The sequence below is a fragment of the Dipteris shenzhenensis genome, chromosome 19 (assembly GCF_047967505.1).
Source record: "Dipteris shenzhenensis isolate YYH24624 ecotype China chromosome 19, Dip_SZ_1.0, whole genome shotgun sequence".
In the NCBI taxonomy this organism is placed as follows: Eukaryota; Viridiplantae; Streptophyta; class Polypodiopsida; order Gleicheniales; family Dipteridaceae; genus Dipteris; species Dipteris shenzhenensis.
In genome coordinates this window covers 26,508,375-26,530,734 of record NC_141614.1, presented here as the reverse complement: position 1 = coordinate 26,530,734, position 22,360 = coordinate 26,508,375, and the positions used below count along the sequence as shown (strand labels likewise).

At 40.8% G+C, this 22,360-nt stretch overlaps 2 pseudogenes across 1 annotated transcript; both read right to left on the bottom strand.

The window, feature by feature from the left end:
• Positions 1-10,019: 10,019 nt before the first annotated feature.
• Positions 10,020-12,411, bottom strand: LOC147890281 (wall-associated receptor kinase-like 20; annotated as a pseudogene). The gene is made up of 3 exons (XR_015542707.1): positions 11,464-12,411; positions 11,143-11,325; positions 10,020-11,034 (listed from the first exon to the last, which is right to left on the bottom strand). The product of XR_015542707.1 is annotated as a wall-associated receptor kinase-like 20 (transcript).
• Positions 12,412-20,454: 8,043 nt separating this feature from the next.
• On the bottom strand, positions 20,455-22,136 carry LOC147890280 (uncharacterized; annotated as a pseudogene).
• Positions 22,137-22,360: the final 224 nt, after the last annotated feature.

Here is a 22,360-nt window from a genome sequence, read left to right as displayed (position 1 = left end):
TGCATAGTCCAAAATTAATGGAATGTGTTTTGGTAATGATATATGTAAAAGAATCTCTAAAGTAAGATGCATTCTCTTTTCGATGGAAATCTCGATAACACTACAAGAATTTTATAATATTGCAAGTTTCACTTACTAGCAAATGTTTACAAATTTACATCTAGGTAAAACTATAAGAATTTTATATTAAAAGTTCTAAAATGTTTACAAATTTACTTGTTTTTATTAGGCCATTCAAACTTCCATTCCAATATGAGAGTTTCACTTCCTAACAAAGCTGACCATCCATGCTACATACCAAGGCTTCTTAAAGAATTGGAGAACTTGTAGTGTGATGAGTATGTGATGAAGATGATGTCACTGATGAGCATATATGCTCGTACTTGAAGAGGTCTCCTTTTGAAAATTTAGGTAGTGAAATTATCAAGGCTAATGATGATAGGGTCACATACACAATATAAGTTTACACACAAGTGACCAAGTTGTTTATGTCGATATAATATTTGTTTCTAGAGGAATCTTTGAAACGTTCTTCATTCAAAAAATACTTTTAAATCAATCTGCAATTTTGCACGGTATACTATATAAAAATAATTTAGCACATAGTAGTAATAAAACCATGTCTTGATAAGAATTAACGAATTCACCAATCACCAAGGAAATTTTTTTCCTTGATTCTCTACAAGGCATAGGTCCTTTTTCGATGAAAATACCGACCTTTTTTACAGTTTTTTTTTTGACAGGCGCAAAGGTCGTTATTCACATTGCGATAAGTGTTGGAAAAGAACGGTTGCTATATAAGCATCACTATATAGCGACACTGATAAATGTCGCTATATAGCGACATTGATAAATGTCGCTATATAGTGATGATTAACAGAAGCTTTAAAAAAACATTAGTGGGGCTAAACAAGGCCATAGCAAGCCCTATTTTGCCCCACTGATTTTTTTAATTTAGTAATTATAAAAGAATGTTTTTAATTACAAAATTTCCCTTGTTGAAAGGGTGATACAAAATTTCTCAAATGAACTGAGCGACAGAAGCATATACATGTCAAAGATATATAACATTGTTTGTTACAAAATTACCCTTTCAAAAAGGGTGATACAAAATCGCTCAAACGAACCGATACACAAAAGCATGTACATGGTGAAGTATATGCAAACTATTACTAATACTACTACTACTACTCATCCGAATCGTTGTCGTCGTTCTTGTCCTTGTCTTGCTAGCCTGATCTTTGGCTCTCATGAGCTGCACTTGATCCCTGGCCCTCGTGAGCTACGCCTGATCCCTGGCCCTTGTCGAAGCCATGTAAGCCAGATCCCTCATCATCACCGCTCACCTCCACTAATGGGATGTTCGAGCTTTGATTCTAAGAGTGAAACCATATTCATTGGAAATTAGATTGGAACTTAAAGAATAAAACAGTTTAAAAAGTGAGATTACAAGTAGGAGTAGACTTATACCGTGCGAGTAGCCACCTTAGCGCAATCAACTGTCGCTCCCAGTGCCTCTTGCTCAATAAACCACGGCTTTATTCCTATGCAAAATGCGCGTCTCATCTTTGAGTATGTACGAAGGCAACCCATCACATCTTGCTGTGGGTCCAATTTACGAGAGTTAGATAAAGTGCATGCAATATGTAGTAAAACAAATAGAACAATACATTAAATGAGAAGAAGCAGACTTACCACGGTTGCCTCGAATGCCAACCTTCTGCTTGCACTAAAGTGTGAAGTACCTACGGAGTCCAACTGTCTCCTCGCAACCCTCCTCTAACCCTCAAACATTTTGGGATGGTCCCTGTACTACTTCTTGAAAAAATTCCAATCAGCTTTGTCTGCCTAGCTGGGTTTAGCCTTCCCCTTTGCGATTTTGTGATGGAAGTACGCAAGGTTGACCTACAATGCTTCAAGACCAAACCCATGCGCTCTCGCATGTAATTCTCATTGAACTCCCAATTTGGGAGGTTAGGGTATTTTCTTTTCAATTCATCGATGACTGTCTGCTTCTTTTGGTTATCTTGGTATGCCAGTCAGTAGCTATACCGCTCCTAAAGTGGTGGCTCATCAACTGCCTCATGGTGGCCATCACTGCTGCACCCTTTTTATCTTCTATTATCTCTCCAGCAGTCATGATTTGATAGGATAGATCCTCGATCGGGTAAGGAGGACTCATGGTAGTGGCAGAGTCAGGAGCGAGTGGTGATACTGCGAGCGCTTCCGGAGTGAGGAATATCAGTGGGAGTAGGAGAGGGCAAGGGACCTGACTGGTACTAGGTCTATGAAAAGAGAGAAAAAGAGAGAAAGATTATGCTTATGCTTATGCATGAGCATATGAGGGAAAGAGGGGGGGGAAGAGAGAGGAAGAGGGAAAGAAGAGGGAATAAGAGAAGAGAGGGGAAGAAAAAGAAAGAAAGCATATGCTTATGCTCATGCATGAGCATATGAGCATAAAAGAAAAAGAGAGAAAGCATAAGCTTGTGCTTATGCATGAGCATATGAGCATATGCTCATGCATAAGCATAAGCATAAGCATAGGCAAATACATATGCTTATGAAAACTGATTAAAAGGGGGGAAAAGAACCAAATATTCATAAGAGAAAAAGAGAGAAAGCATATGCTTATGCTTATGCATAACCATATGAGCATATGCTCATGCATAAACATAAGCATAAGCATAGGCATAGGCATAGGCATATGCTTATGAAAAGAAGAAAAAGAGAGAAAGATTATGCTTATGCTTACGCATGAGCATATGAGGGAAAGAGGGGGGGAAAGAGAGAGGAAAAGAGGAAAAGAGGGGAAGAAGAGGGAATAAGAGAAGAGAGGGGAAGAGAGGGTTCCTACACCCATCACTGCAACTAGAGCTTAAGGCACTAGCTGCAGGCCAATGCAAATAACGAAAATAACAAAAGGAAAAAAGAGGAAGCACTTTCTTACTTGGAAAAGTCCCACTCGGTGTTTCGTGGACTGGCCCTACAAAAGAGAGGAAACATACCATTTTTCAGATAACCAATTAGAGGAAGGAGGAGTTTAGAGAAGCAACTTCTCAAAGGGATTGGATTGAGGAGACAAGCATAAGCCTACAAACAAGGAGAAAGAGGAGGAAGAGAAATATCAAAAAGAGAAGTGGACATGCCCTACAAAAGAGAGGAAACATACCATTTTTTAGATAACTAGTTAGAGGAAGGAGGAGTTTAGAGAAGCAACTTCTCAAAGAGATTGGATCGAGGAGACAAGCATAAGCCTATAAACAAGGAGAAAGCATAAGCCTACAAACAAGGAGAAAGAGGAGGAAGAGAAATACTAAAAAGAGAAGAGGTGAGTCTTCTTTCTTTCACCAAATCTCGTTTATTGTCCTTAACCTCTAAAAATCAAGCATGAAAATTAGCACATAGCCTTAGCAATACAAGGAGAAACATGCTTCAACACTCACAAAATGAAATCTCACAAAAAATGAACCTACATTGCTTAAAGAGACTCACCTTCTTGAAAAACTTCCTTTCACACAAGTAGAGAGGGAGCACAAATGTTGGGAGAGGGGCTGGGTAGGGGTGAGGAGTGGGGAATAGAGAGGAGGAAAGTGAGGCTGTCGAATTTAAGATGGGAGGAGAGATTTTTGCTTTTCCCATAATAGAGTTGTGAAAGACGGCATCGCGCAGGGTTTTGGGTTTAAGCCCCTAGTGTCGCTATATTACGGCTCTAGTCAGTCACTATATAGTGAAATTTATTTCCAAAAAGCGTTGCTATATAGCTATGGAATAGGGCAAAGTGTCACTATATAGTGACGGAACAAGGCAAAGCCTTGCTATATAGTGATGGTTCAGGGCGGTAATTGTTAGAAGAGAGAAAAGGAGCTCACGGGTGGCTATTTTTTGGATGTTAATAGATTTCCTTGTAGCTCATGTTGTGATTTTGGAAGTGTACAGATGGAAGGGACGAGTGGAAGCTCGTTAGATGATGCACCAATGTCCGGGAGTGCAGAGTGGCTTACGGAGAGGTTGTATTGTCATTGCACTCATTGCAAGCGAGAAGTACGACATCAACGTCATATTATCATGCGCCACTTGCGGATGTATGGGGAGGAGCCCGAACCAATACCCACCGTTGGTGTTGCATATGGTGATGGATCATCCGTAAGTCAAATGCTATTTGAGTTCGTGATTTATATTGGATACCATTATGACATGAAACCTTGAGACAAAATCTTCTATTTACACGAAATCTTGAAACAGGATGAGGAGGGTGGCAAGGGTGCGCATATACCTTCACACTTTGAGCAAGACTATAGTCTCCTGGATGTGCCAGATGATGACGAGGGTATGGTGGACATGATGGATTCTATTTTTAGGGGCACTACATCACATGTATACGTGATGTTAGAGTTTGAGGTCAAAATGTGAGAGTTGCAATCAACACAGTTGTACGAGGGTGCTAGGATGTCTAAACTACGGGCTGTCTCTGAATCTTGAATCTGCAAGCAAAGTATGGGTGGTCGGATACAAGTGTCTCGGCCTAAATGAGGTTAGCCCCCACATTAATTTGACTCATTATTTGGATATTGTTTGTTTTGAGAATCATCATGTATGTTTGAGAATCATCATTATTCGAAGCCTATGTATGTTTGAATTGTGACTCTCTTTTATCATTCTCTCTTGTCGTCTCTTTTCCTCTCTTTTCTCCTCTTATTTTCTCTCTTATCTCCTTTCATTTTCTCTCATTTTCTCCTCTCTTTTCCTCTATTTTTCTCTCTTTTCTCCTCTCTTTCCTTCTCTTGTTTTCTCTCTTTTATCCCCTTTTTCTCTTTTCACTTTCTCTCTTTTTCTTTCTTATCTCCTCTCTTTTTCTGTCTTTTTTCTCCTCTCTTTTCTCCTCTCCTGCCTTCTCTCTTTTTCCCCACGTGAAGCTTCAATAGCCTACCATTGAGCACACAGATACATACTTCTGTCACTCTAATTCAAAGAATGCAGAATTAGTCTATATCTGCTTGCTCAATGTTAGGCTATAGGATTCTAAGCTTGCTCAATGTCTTACACGTATTCTAAGCTGTAGGATTAGTGTACCGAAAAAAGAAAGAAAAGGGGAAAAGAGAGGTGAGAATCATCATGTATGTTTGAGAATCATCATTATTCAAAGCCTATGTATGCTTGAATTGTGATAGGTTGCTCCAGAAGATGTTGCCTGCATCAAATACCATGCCCGCATCAAGAGATGAAGCGAAGAAGATGCTAACAACGGTGGGTATGAATTATGATACCAACCATGCTTGCTGTAATGACTGTATTCTCTTTCGTCGTGAGCATGGAGATTTGGCTAGTTGTCCGAAGTGTGGGGAACAATGATATAGAGATGACTTGCAGGGTGAGCAGATACCGGTAAATGTCTTGAGACACTTTCCCATCATTGCAAGAATACAGCACATGTTCTGATGCAAATCCATAGTGGAGTTGATGACTTGGCAGGCATCTCATCGGTCCACTGATGACACATTGAGGATTCCTGTAGATTGTGCAGCTTGGAAGCACATAGACAATCAGTGTTCAAACTTTGCGAGGGAGCCATGCAACTTACATCTTGGGCTTGCCATGGATGGCGTGAATCCTTTCAAGTTATGCTCAACATCTTGGTCGACATGGCCCATAGTCTTGGTGAATTACAATATCCCACCATGGCTAACAATAAAGAAGAGACACCTCATGCTTGCACTACTTGTGCCAGGGAAGTACAAGGCCAAAAATATGGACGTGTACATGGCACCTTTGATAGAGGAGTTACAGATCTTATGGAAAGGAGTGCGGGTCTTTGATATTTCCAGAGCTCCTAGACATACCAATGATATTTTTATCAAGGGTATCTTAATGCAGACCATGCATGACTACCCAGGATATAGACAGTGCACAGGTATGTGGTTGTGTCTTTACATGTATAATATAGGATTATGCTTTTATGACTCTCTTTCGCACGCATGTCTTATACTAATACATTCATGCATGCGTGCAGGGCATGTTACAAGTGGGTACCATGTTTATCTTGTTTGTGGACCAGGTTTGAAATCGCTTGCATGATACTCCAAACATATGAGGAAAAATGTTTATGAAGGTCATGCTCGATACCTTTCGCTGGACCATCTTACGCGTGGAGGTTAGATTGATCCACCACCACCATATTTGAAGGCAAGTGACTGGATTTAGGTTTGGAGGGAAAATGGAGAGGAGCCTCCTCGTGGTATGAAGAGGCTATCGATCTTTCATGAGCTTCCTTATTGGGGTCAGTTACAAATCAATCATCTCTTGGATCCCATGTATATCTTCAAGAATGTGGGGGCTACTATTTGGGCACACTTGGTTGGTTCCAAAGACTCGAGAGGAGTGCAAGAAGACTTGCGTGCTATGAATATGATGTCTCGTTTGTGGCCCCAAGTGCGTGCTTCAGGAAAAATTATCCTCCTGAAAGCAACATGGATCCTCTCCACAAGAGAGGAGGCAGCGGTCAAGGCAGACATTGCCTCTTTTCAAACACCCACAGGGTACATGCATTGCTTGAAAGGAGCATTTTCAAAGGATAATAAGCTTAGTGGGCTCAAGTCCCATGATTGGCATAAGGTCTTACAAGTATTCTACGCTGTAGGATTAGTGTACTGATAATCGTGATGCGTTAGTGTAATTATGATTATGTTATATTATTGACATGACTTCTTTCTTGCTTTGATAGTTTATCCTCCCAATTACAATAAAAGGGTGCTTACAAGAAGATGTTAGAAATGCTATATTCAAGATCAGTGGTATTGTGAGGTATGCTTATTATCAAATCGCATTGATTGCATTTTCTTGAATTTAGGCTGAATAATCTGGACTGATTATGAATATATCTTACATGGGCATGTGAAATAGGTGGATATCTCAAAAAGAGATCTCCATATTGAGCATCGAGAAGGCTAGGGTAGAATCCATCGAAGTTGTATGCTTGCTTGAGAAGAACTTTCCCTCGAGCATTATGATAACTCAAGTGCACTTGCTTGTGCGCATAGTTGATGAGGTGGGCATTGCAGGTACCGTTCATAGTCGGTGGATGTTTTTTCTCAAGTAGTTTATGAAAACTTTGAAGGGATTTGTAAGACAAAGAGCAAGACCAGAAGCAAACATGGCAGAGGGATGGCTTGTGCAAGAGTCATTAGTATATATCACGGAGTTTCTTGCATCCACGGATCCCAATATGCCGCAAGCTTGGCATAACAAGGATGATGATCGCATCATTAGCGAGGTTTCCAAAGGAAAAGGGATTGAAAGAAAGATGAGCGAAGAGCAAATGGAGAAATTCAATAAGTTTTGTATCCTCAATAGCAAGGAGATGCAGAAGTGGATTGAGAGATATGAAGTGGCCAAAGCAAAAAGAATAAATGCAAGGATGAGATATAGAGTAATGTACAGGCGATTGCAACCATATCCATGGGATCTCACACTTCTCCCCACTCACATGTCACTTGATTGGCTACAACTGGCTCTACGTAAAGCCGAATGCGATGGAGAGACAATAAACGAGCGCGAGCAAGAGTTATCATCTAGATGTATGATGCATGTAAGTTTCTTACCTCTTGATGTAATTAAGTAATTATTTGTGGCAATATACACTATAAAATAGATGCATCTTCATTGTTTTAATGATGCTCTTTTGCAGTACAAAAAGTACAGTGCATTATGGTCATATGGACGATTTTTTCACATGGAACACATCGATTCAAAGAGAGTCACGTATGATTGTGGAGTCATGGCTAACTTCACACAAGATAGCCGAGCAAGTGCTTCAGATACCAATCTTGTCTCCTCACAGCTGGATTATTGTGGTCGAACCATACACGAAATCTATGAAATTGATTTCAGATGATTTAGTATTTTCATTCTTGATGTAAAATGGTTTAGAACTAATTATAACGGTCCGCATGCGACAGTGAGAAAAGACAATAGCGATTTCTTTGCAATACTCCACCAAACTTTGGATCGATGAAAGTGATACTTTTGTTCTTCCCGAGCATTGTGAGCAAGTGCATACTAATGATTTAATTAATCGAAGCTTTTGTTGATACATGTACTTAAGCATAATTTCATATATATAATTGATGGGATTTGGCACCCATGTTCAATATAGGTGGTTTTTCATCCAGATCATTCTGATCCAAGATGGTGGTACGTGATTCAAGTTGCACCACGAAGTAAGCAAATTTTTGAAGATAGAGATGTGGATATGGAGATGCCACTACCAATGCCGGATCTAATTGATCCAAATGGACCTAGTGAAGAAGATGAAGATCACAATATGAGCCAAGAGGAAGATGCGCATAATGACATCGTACGGGAGAAAGATGGAGATCACGATATTGAGGAAGAAGATGACGATAATCAAGATTAATCACCACACTTTATTAAAGAAGATGATGAAGTACTCTTAGGTGAACGTACGATGCTAGAGTACGATGATGATATAGGAGATCAACTCAGTATAGAGTTAGAGATAGACTTGTTTGGTGCGTTAGACTTGGCTCAAGATGAAGCCGTTGATGTAAATGTTCTTCATTGATTTTTTACATCTCAAACTTGGACATGAATATATATATGAGCTTCAAAGGCTTGATGTACATGCTCTTGCACTTTTATTCTCTCAAAGGATCAAACATGTATGAAAAGGGAAAAAAAATCATTGGAAAAAACTATCTTTTAAGGTTGGTATGGAAAAAAACTCTCTATGTAAAACGTTGCTATAAGAAACTGTCTCAGTGTCGCTATATAACGACCATTCACAATTCTAACAAGTGTCGCTATATAGCGACGCTCTTTAATCGTCGCTATATAGCAATGCTTGTATAAAGTCACTATATAGCGACACTTAAACGAATCCCACTTTGATTACCGACGATTAGCGCCCTGTGCCCGCTAAACGTCGATGCTTAAACGTCGGAATAGAACCCATGTATAGTAGTGATTAAGCAATCTTTTTAATGCAATCCCCATTTTAAACCAAAGGATTCAATCAATATTTATCACAATTTTAAGCCAAATGATTTAAATCCCTTGCAAGGAGATTTTTAATAACATTTTTTCTTCAAAAAATATGTTTTACATCAATTTAAATCGATTCAAGAGATTTCAATAATTAAAGTCACTTGCAAAATGCGGTAATTATTTGACCAAGGATATACCATTTCATATCTCAGCTTTTTTGCATGGTAATGCCAGATAAAAGTAATATCTACCACATGGTAGTAAGAAAACCAGGTTTGATAAGCTTAATCCACCAAACATCAACTAAAAATACTCTTGATTAAGCAATTTTGTAAAACGATTTTTAATTTTAGAAATTGATTGTTGTGAATCAAATGGTTCAAATCCCTTGAAAATCCTTGTAGAGGATTCAAGATCTATAGTGTAAATGAATTCAAGAACCTTGTTGTGTAAACCACCATTTCTTGGAGTATCTAAGCAAGACTTCGATGCATGTCTTACCCCCCCTAAGAATTAGGGGACATACACTACTTAAGGTAGAAAGAGGCTACACTCAAAAGATGGACACAAAGCACAAAGTGTGCACAAGAAAACCAAGTACAAGCATGAGTAGAAGGAGAGTTCTTCATGATGATAGTAGAAAGAAACCATATTTCCATTACCAATGTACAATTGAGAATGAGTCTAGGGCAAAGTGTGATCATTCTTAGTTAAAGCCATATATGTAGAATCTACTTCACATTTCCATAAGGTGAAGAGTCGAGGTAGTAAAATAAACAATTTAGTGTGGCTACGGCCATTCAAAGATGAGTAACTCATGTGGACGAACACTCAAATCATGTCATTGTGATAGCTTCTCAAGTGCTTAGCCCAAGCCATGTGTAGGGTTCTATAATATACATTCTACTACAAGGGGTGATCTTTAGCGGGGAGATGCACAACCCGGTAGCAAAGACGCTAAGGTGCTAAGGTGAAGGACATGGTGGTGACGGAAGAGGATGAGAAAGTAGACTTCGACGTCACAACTGCGCCCGCCTCAGGCGAGTCATTGCCGTTTCGTGAGTTGCATTTGGCGCTTCCTCCTCAGATGCATCCAGACCTGGCAAGTCGCGTTCGATGCGACGGAGATCCTCGGCCACCTCGCCCATTGAGGGACGCTCCGCTCCTCGAAGGGCCAAGCACCGGCGAGTGAGTCTACCTAGACGCATGACAGAGGCTGTGAGCGCCGCCTCCGCCGCCGTCTCCTCCGCCTCGGCCACGAGGCGGAGGTCGATGAGCTCGGGGACCCTCCCCTCTCTCATCCTCTCGATGAAGAGGAGCGCTAGATTAGCAAACTGAGCCTCCCGATCGTGGTTGTCAACCGGCTTGAGCCCCGTGATGAGCTCGATGAGCACCACCCCCATGCTGTATACGTCGCTCTTGTCCGTCAACTGCAGCGTCTGGAAGTACTCCGGATCCCAGTATCCTATCGTTCCTTGCACTGCTGTCGATACCTGCTCCTCCCCTTCCGGCACCAGCTTCGACACCCCAAAATCCGCCACCTTCACCTCCAAATTCCCGTCCAGCAATATATTCGCCGTCTTCACATCCCTGTGCAATATGGGCGGTGACGCCGCCCCATGCAAATATGCCAGCGCTTCCGCTGTCTGAATCGCTACCTGTAGCCTCCTTCTCCACCCCAAATACGCCTGTGATTGATCTGCGTCAGAATGGCTACCTCGTTCAGAAATTGCTGCCTGTCTCTCTCGTCTCCCGAACGGTTTGCCCTCTTGATGGCAACGATCCTCCCATCCCTCAACGTGGCCTTGAATACTGTGCCGAAGCCCCCCGTCCCGACCTTGAACTGCTCCGGGGTCGCCAATTGGAGCTCCTTGATGGTGAAAAGCCTGGTGGTCTGTCTTCCTGTGCTCCCGGCAATGTGCGCCTCCAGCTGCAAACCCCCGTTTAAGAGAAAGTACTTGCGTCGTCGCCGCCTTCTCCAGTATAGGGCGATGAAAATAACAACCAACACAAAAACGGTACAGCCGACGAAACCTGATAAAAAATCCAGTCTTTTGAAATTTCTCCACATAATTCTTTTACGGTAAAACACCCTAGCTTTGGCATGCTCAATAGATACGTCAGAAACAGAGGTCTTCTTACCACCAGTGATGCCCACAGCTTTCCTCACGGCGGGCGAAAGCCAGCAGCCCGATCCGTTTCTAGTTCCATCACCCACAAAGAAACGCGATTTGCAACGGCATCGATAGGTGCCCATTGAATTTTCACAAATTGTGCGACCTACGATGCAGTCGTTCAGAGTCAAATTTGCACACTCGTCGATATCTGTGTCAAATTACAGTTTATCAACGACAGGCTCCTTACATCGTCCAAATTTCGCATAAACATGATATCAACGCATTCCTGGACTCTCGATTTTAAATATGGAACTCACAGGTGTAAACTAGGATTCCTGGATTTTACCTGTACAGCCTCTTCCCTGCGAGTATCCGGCTCCCTGAAACCCGACCAAGCAATCGCACCGGTATCCGGGAACTGCCGACACAAGGGTAATATTGGAGTTTTGGCTGCAAGCATAGTTAGCTTCTTTTGTGATAGACTCTCGGTCGTTCCCCTTAGAGGGCAATGCCCATTCGAGCTTCAAACCGAACAGACTTTCGAAGTCTGTGTAGTTCTTGTAGAATGGCGTGCAGAAGCCTGCACAGGTGCCGTTCAAGATTGTGAAGGTTGACACTTGATAAAAGGTTGTCCGAATGTCCGAGGGAAAAGAGGTAACACAACAGGTCCTATTGCCACATTCCGGGTTGGAATTGTTTCCCGGACAGACTGTATCGCATCCTCCTACGGCATACTCCGCAAGAGAACCTGTATTCGGTATAAGGAACTGACCAAGAGTACAATTGAAGCTTCCGAATTTGTTGTCGCCAGATAGAAGAAATGGACCAGGATAGTCAGGGAGTGCTAGAGTTTCAAAATTCCCTGAAGAGTTGGATGGTACGCAGTTATCAGGTAAGATGGATCTTGCGTCTGTGATATTAACGATCACGCTATCACTGGATATGTGGAGAACTGGAAAGTTACTCCCGCTTACGGTTGTATTCAAGTACAGTATATCGCCCGCGACGCCACCAGACTTACATAGTAACTCAAAATGAGTGGAGAAAGCGGGGCAGGCAGGACTTGCACTGAAAGGGTAACCGAAGGTAACATTACCACACTGTTGGTTGGAGCAAGGCTGCGAAGAAGCGTGGGAAGGAAGAGCAGCAGGGTGGACAACCACAAGGGAGCGCAACGACGGAGAATCAACGGCCGAGAGTAGAAACGTGTACGAAGGGGCGAAGCCATGGCAAATGCAACGACACAAGGGGAGAGCGAGAAGACTCCTATGAGATGGCTAGGATGAGACGAAGCCATGGCGAATGGAAAGACACAAGAAATTGCGAGACGACTCTTATAAGATGGATAGGATGCCTCACTTGTGGCCCTAAGAGCGTGCACGTAGAGGAGGCAAGGGTCAAGGTGGACATTGCATTTGTTCATTGGATACCCACGGGAAACATACGTTGCAAAGGAAACATACGTTGCAAAGGAAAATAATCTTTAGTGGCCTCAAGTCACATGATTGGCACAAGGTCTTTCACGGTACATATGAATCATTTGTATCATCTATGCCATCATCATTAAAGTAATCAGAGTAGTTGAAGTTCTCTGAATCGCCAGACCTATCAGAGTCATCTGTGGTAGCAGCCTGGGCTGCACTAGAGGACACTGGTTCCTTTTTTACAGTTGGAGGGGGAACCTGTTTAAGAAAACCGGTAAACTCAGGGGGGATTTCAAAAGGAGTAGTGTTGTCCATCCCAAACAAGCTTTGAACATGGTCTTGCAGGTCAGCATTAAAGAGGGTAGCATCAGTTCTGAACTGGTTTATCATTTCTGTAATTTTCCTTTGGTCCTGTGCAACTCAATTTGATTAAACTGAGAATTGTTTCTGGCTATCTAAATAAACCATAGTGCATGTGCTCTGATAGGTGTCCATATCTCATGTTTTGTCCTTGAAGAGTCTCCTAGTAGTATGGCCTTCTAATTTATTGGCTCCCCTATTTCAAATTATACTATTTTCCACACGTTTCTAGCAACAGGACATGCAACAAAGAGATGGAAAATATCTTCATTTATAAAGGGGCACCTCATGCATTTGCCATTTCCCTTTCCAATTCTTAGTCCTCTATTGTTAGTCCACACAGCTTTATGCATTATTAGGCAAAGCAAGGCAAACAATTTGTCAGGGATTGAGCTTGACCAAATGGAGTAGAATTTGAATTTCCATTTTCCCCTGAAGTCCTGTAGTTTCCACCTAGTATTAAGGACAATGCAGAGATCACCTATGTCCCTGGTTGGAGTGGGGATAGGGAAGAAAGAAGTACTCTCAACCCAACTGAACTCTCTACTGTAAACCAAGAATGATCCACCTTTCAATTGCTTATTTCCCTCCCAGAGGTGAACTTTGTGCAAGACTAGTGTTTGGCATTGGTTGTTGAAACTGAACTCCCTCCTAATCTCAATTCAAGTTTTCCATCTTAGCTCATCTCTGTTCCAAAGCTAACCAAAGCATTGCAATCCTTTTTTGAAGAGTACAACAACCTTATCAAAGTCTTCTTCAGAGAGAACAGCCTCGTTGAAGATAACAGAGACCCAAATTGAGTCTAATGTCCTAAAAGCTTCTTTTCCAAAGAAGACAATTTAGCCTTTAATTCCTTCAAAGGCTGGCCATAGTGAGAGCCAAAGTTGACTGCCTTTAGCTTTGCAAGGTTCAGGGTTACAAATAGCTGACAGCATAGGGTACTTTTTCCACTTGGGAGCTCTCAGAGGTCTTAGGGAGTTAACATTCCTTAGAAGGATTTGACTCAATCCTCAAGAGGATGGAGGATTGCTTTAATTATCCAAGTTAAGGATAGTTTCAAAGAAGCCTTCTCTATATGTATCACACCTAAGCCTCCTTCTTGCTTGGGTTTGATACAAAACTCCCACCTGACCTTGGCTGTCTTGCCCCCCCAAAGAAAGGATCTGCAAATTCTAATGAACCTGTCAATTCCAGTTCTAGAAGGGGACCAAGAAGTGAGGTAGAAAATGACAACTGGGTATATGTAGTGGTTGAGAACCATTCTCCTTCTAGCTAGACTAGCCTGGAACCCTCTCCATTTCTCAATCTTGCTTTGAAACATGTTCAAGAACCAGTCCCATCTCTGTTTGAGGGAAATGTCAAACCCCATGGGGATACCCAATAATCTGAAGACTGTACCATGTTTGATTCTCTAGCAACTCATCTCTTCCAAGAAAGCCTGCTCATCCCCTTTGAGAGTTGCATATCCTGTTTTGGAGTGGTTGATTTTGGATCTAGAAGCTTTACAAAAGATCTCTAAGGACTCCATAGCCTTTTTATAACCTGAGTCTCATTCCTGAGGGTTAAATTTGTGTCATCAGCAAACTGTTGGCAGAAAAAGTCCTTGCTAGAGGATAGCTCAATGCCTTTCACATTTCCTTCTTAACTTTGATGTTGAAGTAGCCACCCTAGTGAGTCTGCAACAATTGCAAAAAGTAAAGGAGCAATAGGGAAACCCTATCTTATAGATCTTTTAAGGACAAAGGGTTGACTCATGACACCATTAACACAAATCTTGGCTAAAGCATTGGTGAGAAGTAGTTTGATATAAGAGATGAACAGAGGGCCAAGGCCCATATCAGCCAGAGTATGGATGATGAAGTCCCACTTAAGTCTATCATATGCTTTATCAAAGTCAACCTTTAGAAAACATATGTCTTGCTTTGTTTCCCTGCTATACTCACATCCCTCTCAGATATTGATGATGGCTTCAAGAAGATGTCTGCCCTTTATGAAGCCTTTCTATTGTGGAAGTATCCACTTGGCCATTCTATTCTTTACTCTTAGAGAAAGGGCTTTAGCAAAGATCTTATAGCTGCAGCTAAGCATAGTGAGTGGCCTCGAGTTTGTTAGCTCTTCCTTATCCCCCTCCTTAGGAATTAATTTGATAATTCCCCCATTAATATGAGTAGGCAGATTCCCATTATTGACACTCTCTTGCCATAATAATAGGAGATAAGGACCAACAATGGACCAAATTTTTTTGTAGAATTCAATTGGCAATCCATCTTCTCTTGGTGTTTTGCCATCTGCCATTACCTTGACAGCCTTAAAGAGTTCATCAATAGACAAAGTTTTTTCAAGGTATTTGTTATTAAAACTGAGTACAGTGTTCTTTCTAGCATCCTTGCATAGTTCCTTGGCATTGGTCACTTCAGTATCTACTTGTATAGTGGAGGATAGCAAGTTCTAAAAGTGGAGATGAATGATATCAATATTCTCCTCAGTAGTTGAAGCAAGAGAGTTGTCAGTTTTTCTAAGAAGGGGAATCTCTTCATTAGATATTTTTCTTCTAATAATCTTGAAGTATTCTTTGGTAGGTCTCTCAGCCTTACCAGCCCACCAATTCTTGAAGTATATCTTGGAATCATTAAGTAGAATCTGTTCTTGAATTTGGAGTTCATTTCTTTTCACAACCAAGTCTGCTTGGGCATGTGGATCCCCTTGTCTAGCTAAGTTATCCAAGGAAACAATCATGTCCAGAATGTTGTTCATTCTCTTAGCCCTTATTTTGGCTCTGTCGTTTCTTGCTTTTTTGAGAAATCTTTGGGTCTATTCAATAGCTATACACTAGGAGTCACTAGCTGAGATGGAATCAGTGAATGCCATCAGCCAAATTGTTTTAATCCCTTCTTGGAAAGAATTTAGGATCAGCCTTAAACTAGGAGGTGGTTTTTTGTCCTGGGCCAAAATCACATTTGAGAAGGATTGGCTTATGATCAGAGAGAAAAAGAGAAGAGAAGACCTGAGTCTGAAGAGAGCTAGTCTGCCTTACTAGTTCTTGAGAAACATAGATCCTATCCAATCTCGCCTCTCTTCTGTTAGCTCCAGCTTGGCTATTGGACCAAGTGAAAGTACCTTTCATCCCCATGTCCACAAGGCTTAGGTCTTCTTTTAGATTCTCCCAAAGAGTCAGTTCACTGCCTCTAATTACTGTTCCTTTACCCATCCATATGTTAGTGGAGTTTTCCACCATGTTAAAATCCCCCACCACAAAACATTTGTTGCTTGCAAGTAGTAGTGATTCCCAGCTGATCTTTTTGTCCTGTATATTGTTAGGGTCATACAATGAAACCATAGTGAAAGAGTGACCCTGTAGAGAGCATTTGAGCATAATCCATATGTTCAGTGTATCCAGTTCAACCCCTAGGATTCCATGGGAATAAGAGAGTATCCCAATTGCCACTTCACCCTTTCCCAACTCATGCTGGTTCTCAGCCAATAAGCTAACTCTTCTCCTCTGCTTGGTCAGTGAGTCCTCTAACATTGAGGGAGGATGGCTGTTGGTTTACTTCACATTCTTTTTTATTCCCTTTGTGGCCCTGGGATTGGCGTTGTTGACCTGGGCGGAAGCACTTTTTAATCCTTGAGAGAGCTTTCTCTTGCTTTGCACTTGAGTAAAAGTCTTTCCTTGAACCACAGTATCATTTTCCATGGTTGTGACCATGTCTTGATCATCTTCTGAGTCTCCCTCACTGATCTTGGAAGAGGTTATCTCATCCTCTCTATTGATGTCCTCTTCAAAATCTTTTGACCATCTTGGCTCTATCAGAGAATCGAAATCCATATTCTGATTTTTTTTAATCCATTCTTCAGTCTCTCTCTGCCAGGGCATCAAATGTATTGTTCAGTGCTAGAGAGTCATCTAGCTTCCCTTTTCCTTTGTTAAGAGAGGGTATGGTTTTGGCAAGGCCTTTCTTCTAAAGAAGGGTTTCTTCAAGAGTAGCTGGGACGTTGGGGAACCATCTTTCAGTTTGTTTGTTGTTGTTAGGTGTAGGAGGATCCTTGGGTTTGGCTTTGCTCTCCTTTGTGGGCTATTTTTAACTGCATGACTTGCCACTCCAAAGAGGAAGCAGGAATTTGGGAGATTTTTATAGAGAAGGGGCTGATCTCTATACACACTGCCATTCCTATTCACCATTACCAAGGTGCTGGGCAGATCCTCAGAAATGTCCATTTTGATACAAACCTGAGGATTAGCTTGAGGATTAATAAAATTTCCTTTCTCAACACCCATTATCTCTCCCAACCCACTGCAAAGGGAGGCAATTTGGTTGCAGAGAGAGAGAACAGTGTAACATCTATTTCAGGTATGTAACATTAGTACCCATTTTAAGATTCCCTAAAAAATTTATTAAATTTATAACTTAAAAAAAAAAGCTATATTTTGCGTAGTCAAAAACTAAAAACTTACAGAGTTCATACATTTTTCAAACATCATGTCTATAAATTAGAAAGGGCCTCCACTATATCGCAAAATATCTTTCGATTTTCTATATTCTCAAAGTCTTAAAGATTTTTCCTTCCCGTGCCCTTTGTATTTTTATAAAAAAATAACTTTTATTATCTTAACTTGTTGCACCTAAGAGCTTTTTCTACTCATTATTGTCCAAATGAGATTTTTCACCCACTTTTTAAATCACATAAAGAAAGAATGGAAAATTTTTATTCGAGTGAGCCAAAACCTTTAAATTATTTGATAAAAAAAGTAAATTTTTTGTAGATTTATATTTTGGTACTTTTGACATTATAAATGATCTCGAAACGTCCCAAAACCCTGAAAGCGACTGCAAACGTGGATACCTTCTGACGATTTTTTGAAAATCCCAGATGGAAAAGCATGCACCTGACTCTCGATCCATGATATCATTGACCTGGCACGCGTTTGGTCAATGATATCATTGACCAAGAACATTCTTGGTCGATGATATCATTGACCAAACGTGCGCATGTTCTTGGTCAATGATATCATCGACCTAGCACGTGGGTGCATACTTTTCTCTCTGGGCTTTTAAAAAAAATCAACAGAAGTTACCCATGTTTGCATCCATTTTTTGGGTTTTAGGGCCTTTAAAGCTCATTTCTCATGTCAAAAGTACCAAAATATGTATTTACAAAAAGTTTAAATTTTTTTCCAAATAATTTAGAGCTTTCAAAGGTTTTGGCTCACTCGGTCAATGATATCATTGACCAAGCATATAGCTTGGTTGCATAAAGCAATCAAGGTAGAGCTTGGTAGATGATATCATTGACTAAGAAATTGGGTTAGATATTTTGGTATATGCATTTCAATTGAGACAAGTAGGGCAATTGCCAAAGGAGACACAATACATAACATTATCCTGAAAGATTCCAAAGACATTGATTGGATGCAGTGCACAAGTTCAAGCCAAGACACGCCATGCAAGAAAGAGGGTGGCATCTCAACTTGGCTAGGTTGACTCAGAGAATGTTCTAGTAGATAGTTTGGAGGAGGAAGACTCTTATAACTTTTACCCCACAAAGCTTTAGCTCTAGTGCATTTGAAGGTATAGGATCCGAGGATGAGTACTATTCTTTGTAGAATCAACGGCATGTATATTTGTGAAGCAATGTAATTTCTAGCATGTTAGACTTTTGAAATATGTCATGCCATGGCCCTTTTATTTGCATTGGATGCATAGGTCCATATTGTAATGGTTTTGAGACATTATTGTATTTTATGTGGATTTTGTATTCTAAGTTAAAGTTTTCATGCCTATTTTATGAAATACCGTTGTCGAAATTTTTTCAAAAAGATGGTTTTCATGTCTTTTGTCAGAACACATTGTCCAAAATGGCCATCATTTTTAAAAATATGTAAAATTCACATGAAAAGAAGGAAATCTTTGAAAGATTCCCCTAGAGTTCTCATTTTGAGGTTACAGTTCTTGAATTAGATGTTACAATGTTAGAGGGGCATGTCTGGGAGCTCAACCCACACAGGGGTAATGGTGAACCCAGGTAGATCAAGATTGAAGTTCTGCTTCCACTTCTCTAAGTAGAGAGGTTGGTGTTTGATAGTCCACAGAGTACAGCTGAGAGCCTTGAAGGCCATGCTAGGAGACTCAAAGAGGAAGACAAAGAAAACTTTCCTTAGAAACCTCACATTGGTAACGTTGATGCCTTGCCTTACCCAGTTTGTGCTCACCTAACTCTCAATGAAAGCTAAAGGAGGTTTGGGCCCTAGAAGAAAGCCTATTAGACCATGAGTGCTAAGCCAATCTACAGTCTCAGGTAGAAGATCTTAATTGATAAAGGCGGCGATTCGCTTACCTCTTGCAGGTTCTGGCTCTCACTAGTAGTAGCCTCTTTCTCTTCAGCAAGGGTGGAGCGGTTTCCTGGGTCTTGTGGGTCTTTCTTTTCTTCCTCACCATGAAGGTTTTTTTGTTTCCTTCATGTTCTCTTCCACGCCCCCTGTCATCCCCGCTTCGGGGGTCTCTTTGATTTGTGTTTGGAACACCTCTGGAGGCATTGGTTCCTTCTTTACATCCTTCTCCATCTCGCTGGCTCTTCCCTTTCCTCTTTCACCTTGATCAAGTTCTTGAAATCTAAGCTAGAGTTTCCTGGTTTCCTATAGATTTGCTTTGGAGCTGGCTCGTCTTTTTGTATCTTCGACATCTATCCATCCTAGACTGGCAAAGCAAGAAGTAGCATCCTTTTGAGCTAGAAGGGTAAACAATCCACCTCTAGCTTTTTGAGCTACTACTGCATATTATATCATGGCCCCCCTCTCCCAGCTCGAAGAGTTGATGGGGAGTGTCCATTTCTTGCAGGTGGTGCAGGAGCCTCATTCAATAAGGAGGATGCTCTGTCTGGCCGAAGGGCCGCTGTGTCGCTTTTCAGAATTGTCTTGCGGCGTTTGGATGAGAAAGTATTCTTTTTTATAAGTTTAGGAAAAGCATCCTTGCAAGTCAAATTAACCGACCATTTTTGGTAGGATTGAAGATCCATACGTGATAGGCTGCCACTTCTGTCTTCATCCTCCATGTCTTGATCAAGGTCTTTTCCAAGGTCTTTTCCAAAGTCTGGTCTAAGTGGTGGGCAGGGAAATCTAGCTTGTAGAGCTCCGTCCCCGTCTCTGTCTCCATCCTCTATCTCCATTGCATTCCTATCTTGTTCTAGCCATCGACTTGTTGCTAATCGAATCCATGTTCTTTGCTCTCTTGTTTGTTGTTAGCATTTTCCTTTTGAAATAAATTATATGTGATTCATGTAAAACTAAAAATGAATAATCATGCAAGCTGCTAAGTCTTCGGGTGCCTATGGTAAGGATATCTTATATGTGTTTTGAGGCTTATGAGAGTTTACTTTGAAGGAAAACAAATAAATGCACAATAGAGGAATTTTTTATGATCAATATAGCCAAAGAAGTGTCTCCTTTCTCTATCTTGTATAGTTGGATATATTGCTTTTACATAACTCCTTATCTGTAATCATTTACAACTACGATAGCGGTTGGCTATCTGGTAATTGTTGCTCTCTTAGGCTACCTGCTAAGCCTCCACGATAAGGGAACATGAGCCTATCTTTGCATCTCCTACCAAAGCTATCAACAACTCGCTAATGTTGAGATTTACCTACCCATCCAATAATGTATACTTAATGGTACTACCACAATCTCTCCACCAGATTGGTTGTCTCCATTCCTCCATGTGGAAATAACCTACCATAACGGCTCTACATCTCGCAATTTGGTCCACACCAACCATTTGTAACATAGGGACCCACACCTGGATATCTAGAGAATGCCTCTAATAGTGCTTCATACCAAGTATTGAATTCCTCAAGGGTGGGAGCATACATCATTCCACACATGGCTGCATATAGTTCATCCTTAACTCTACCCATGCCTTCTTCACATGAAACCAACATAGTAAAATATGGCAATGGGATTTCCTTGTATGGTTTGTATCTCGACAAAAGGGATCATTCTTGAAAACCTTATATATTGCATTGAACTCCACCTTAGACTTATCTATAACTATGGCTCGTAGCCTGATAGAGCCAAGTCTAGAAAAAAATATGGTGAATATTGTTTCCAAGGCAATATTTTCATGTTGCTGTCTAGGATCTTTGCTACATAACATGAAACATATGGGAATACCATTACCTTTTATATTTGGTACAATAGCCACATATAATGGCAACCCATACTTATTGACAAAACATGAGTGCCTCAGGATCTATGGAGCGCTCTAAGGTGGATGGAACCTATGTGGAAACATGATGAAGAGAGTGCTCATGACATGTATCTCAAGTCAATTAGGTTCCAAGATAGATTAGCTTGGACTCATAAAGAGAATCTTGAGATAGTGCAAAGTGCTTGATTGATATTACTTCAAATGAACCTCCCTTTTATAGGTGAGGGTACTTACATCCATTTGCTTGCTCACATGTGGGATATCTCCTCCATGCCATGTGGCAGCTTGTCCTTTGCTCATACCTTTGCTGTACATGTGCTCATGGCACCACATCTCTCAACACTTATTGGTTTTAAAGGTGCTATTCATAGCCCAAGCCTGATCAGTAGAGAATCTTCGTGATACCTCAAGCATAAAGTCATCTTGCAATATCAAAATAAATGGTCTTTGCCTTGGATCTTGAGCAATGGGATTGTAGGGTTGGTGGAAAATCACCTAAAAGCACATTATGGAAAGAGGTCAAATTTATTATTTATACTAATAACATGCATTGCTCTAGATAAGGATTAGTATCTTTCATACTACCTTGCTTTGTTGAAGTAATTTCTTTGCTTCCAATGTCATAGCATCCCAATCAGACATGTTCATGGTTGCTGTCCATGAAAATAAAGAATAAACAAAATATTACAATCAATATATGATCTAACATTATTGTAATAGCACCAAAAACCAATCATGAAATATATTAAGTGAAATGAATTTACCTCCAACTCGTAGATTGCAAGAGAGCCTACTAATCTCCTTATGTATATCATGGAAAGTCTAGAAGTTGTTGTTTAAAAAATGGACACATGATCTTTGAGTAGACTCTCCTTTGAGTTTGACATTTTACTAACATGTTGTGCACTTCCAACATTGTATAAGTCTGATGTTCTACATGCAATGACCAATCAATGAACTGGAAGATGACATAAATCTGATTGACTTCCCGGCACATGTCCTTTATGGCGGTTGGACACCTTAATGTCACACATATTTCCCTTTGTACAATATACACAAACAAGGAATGGACATCCAACCTTTCTACTTCATTTGGGACGTGAAGTACAGGAGGTAGAATCTGATTTTTTTGCATGCTTGGACCAAGACTGCACGATGACATCTATAATCAGTACATTGTGGTGCAACCTTGACGGTAACCAAATGAACCTTATACTGAATTGATATTTCCTCTAGTTTCCTCGAGATACTATATTCT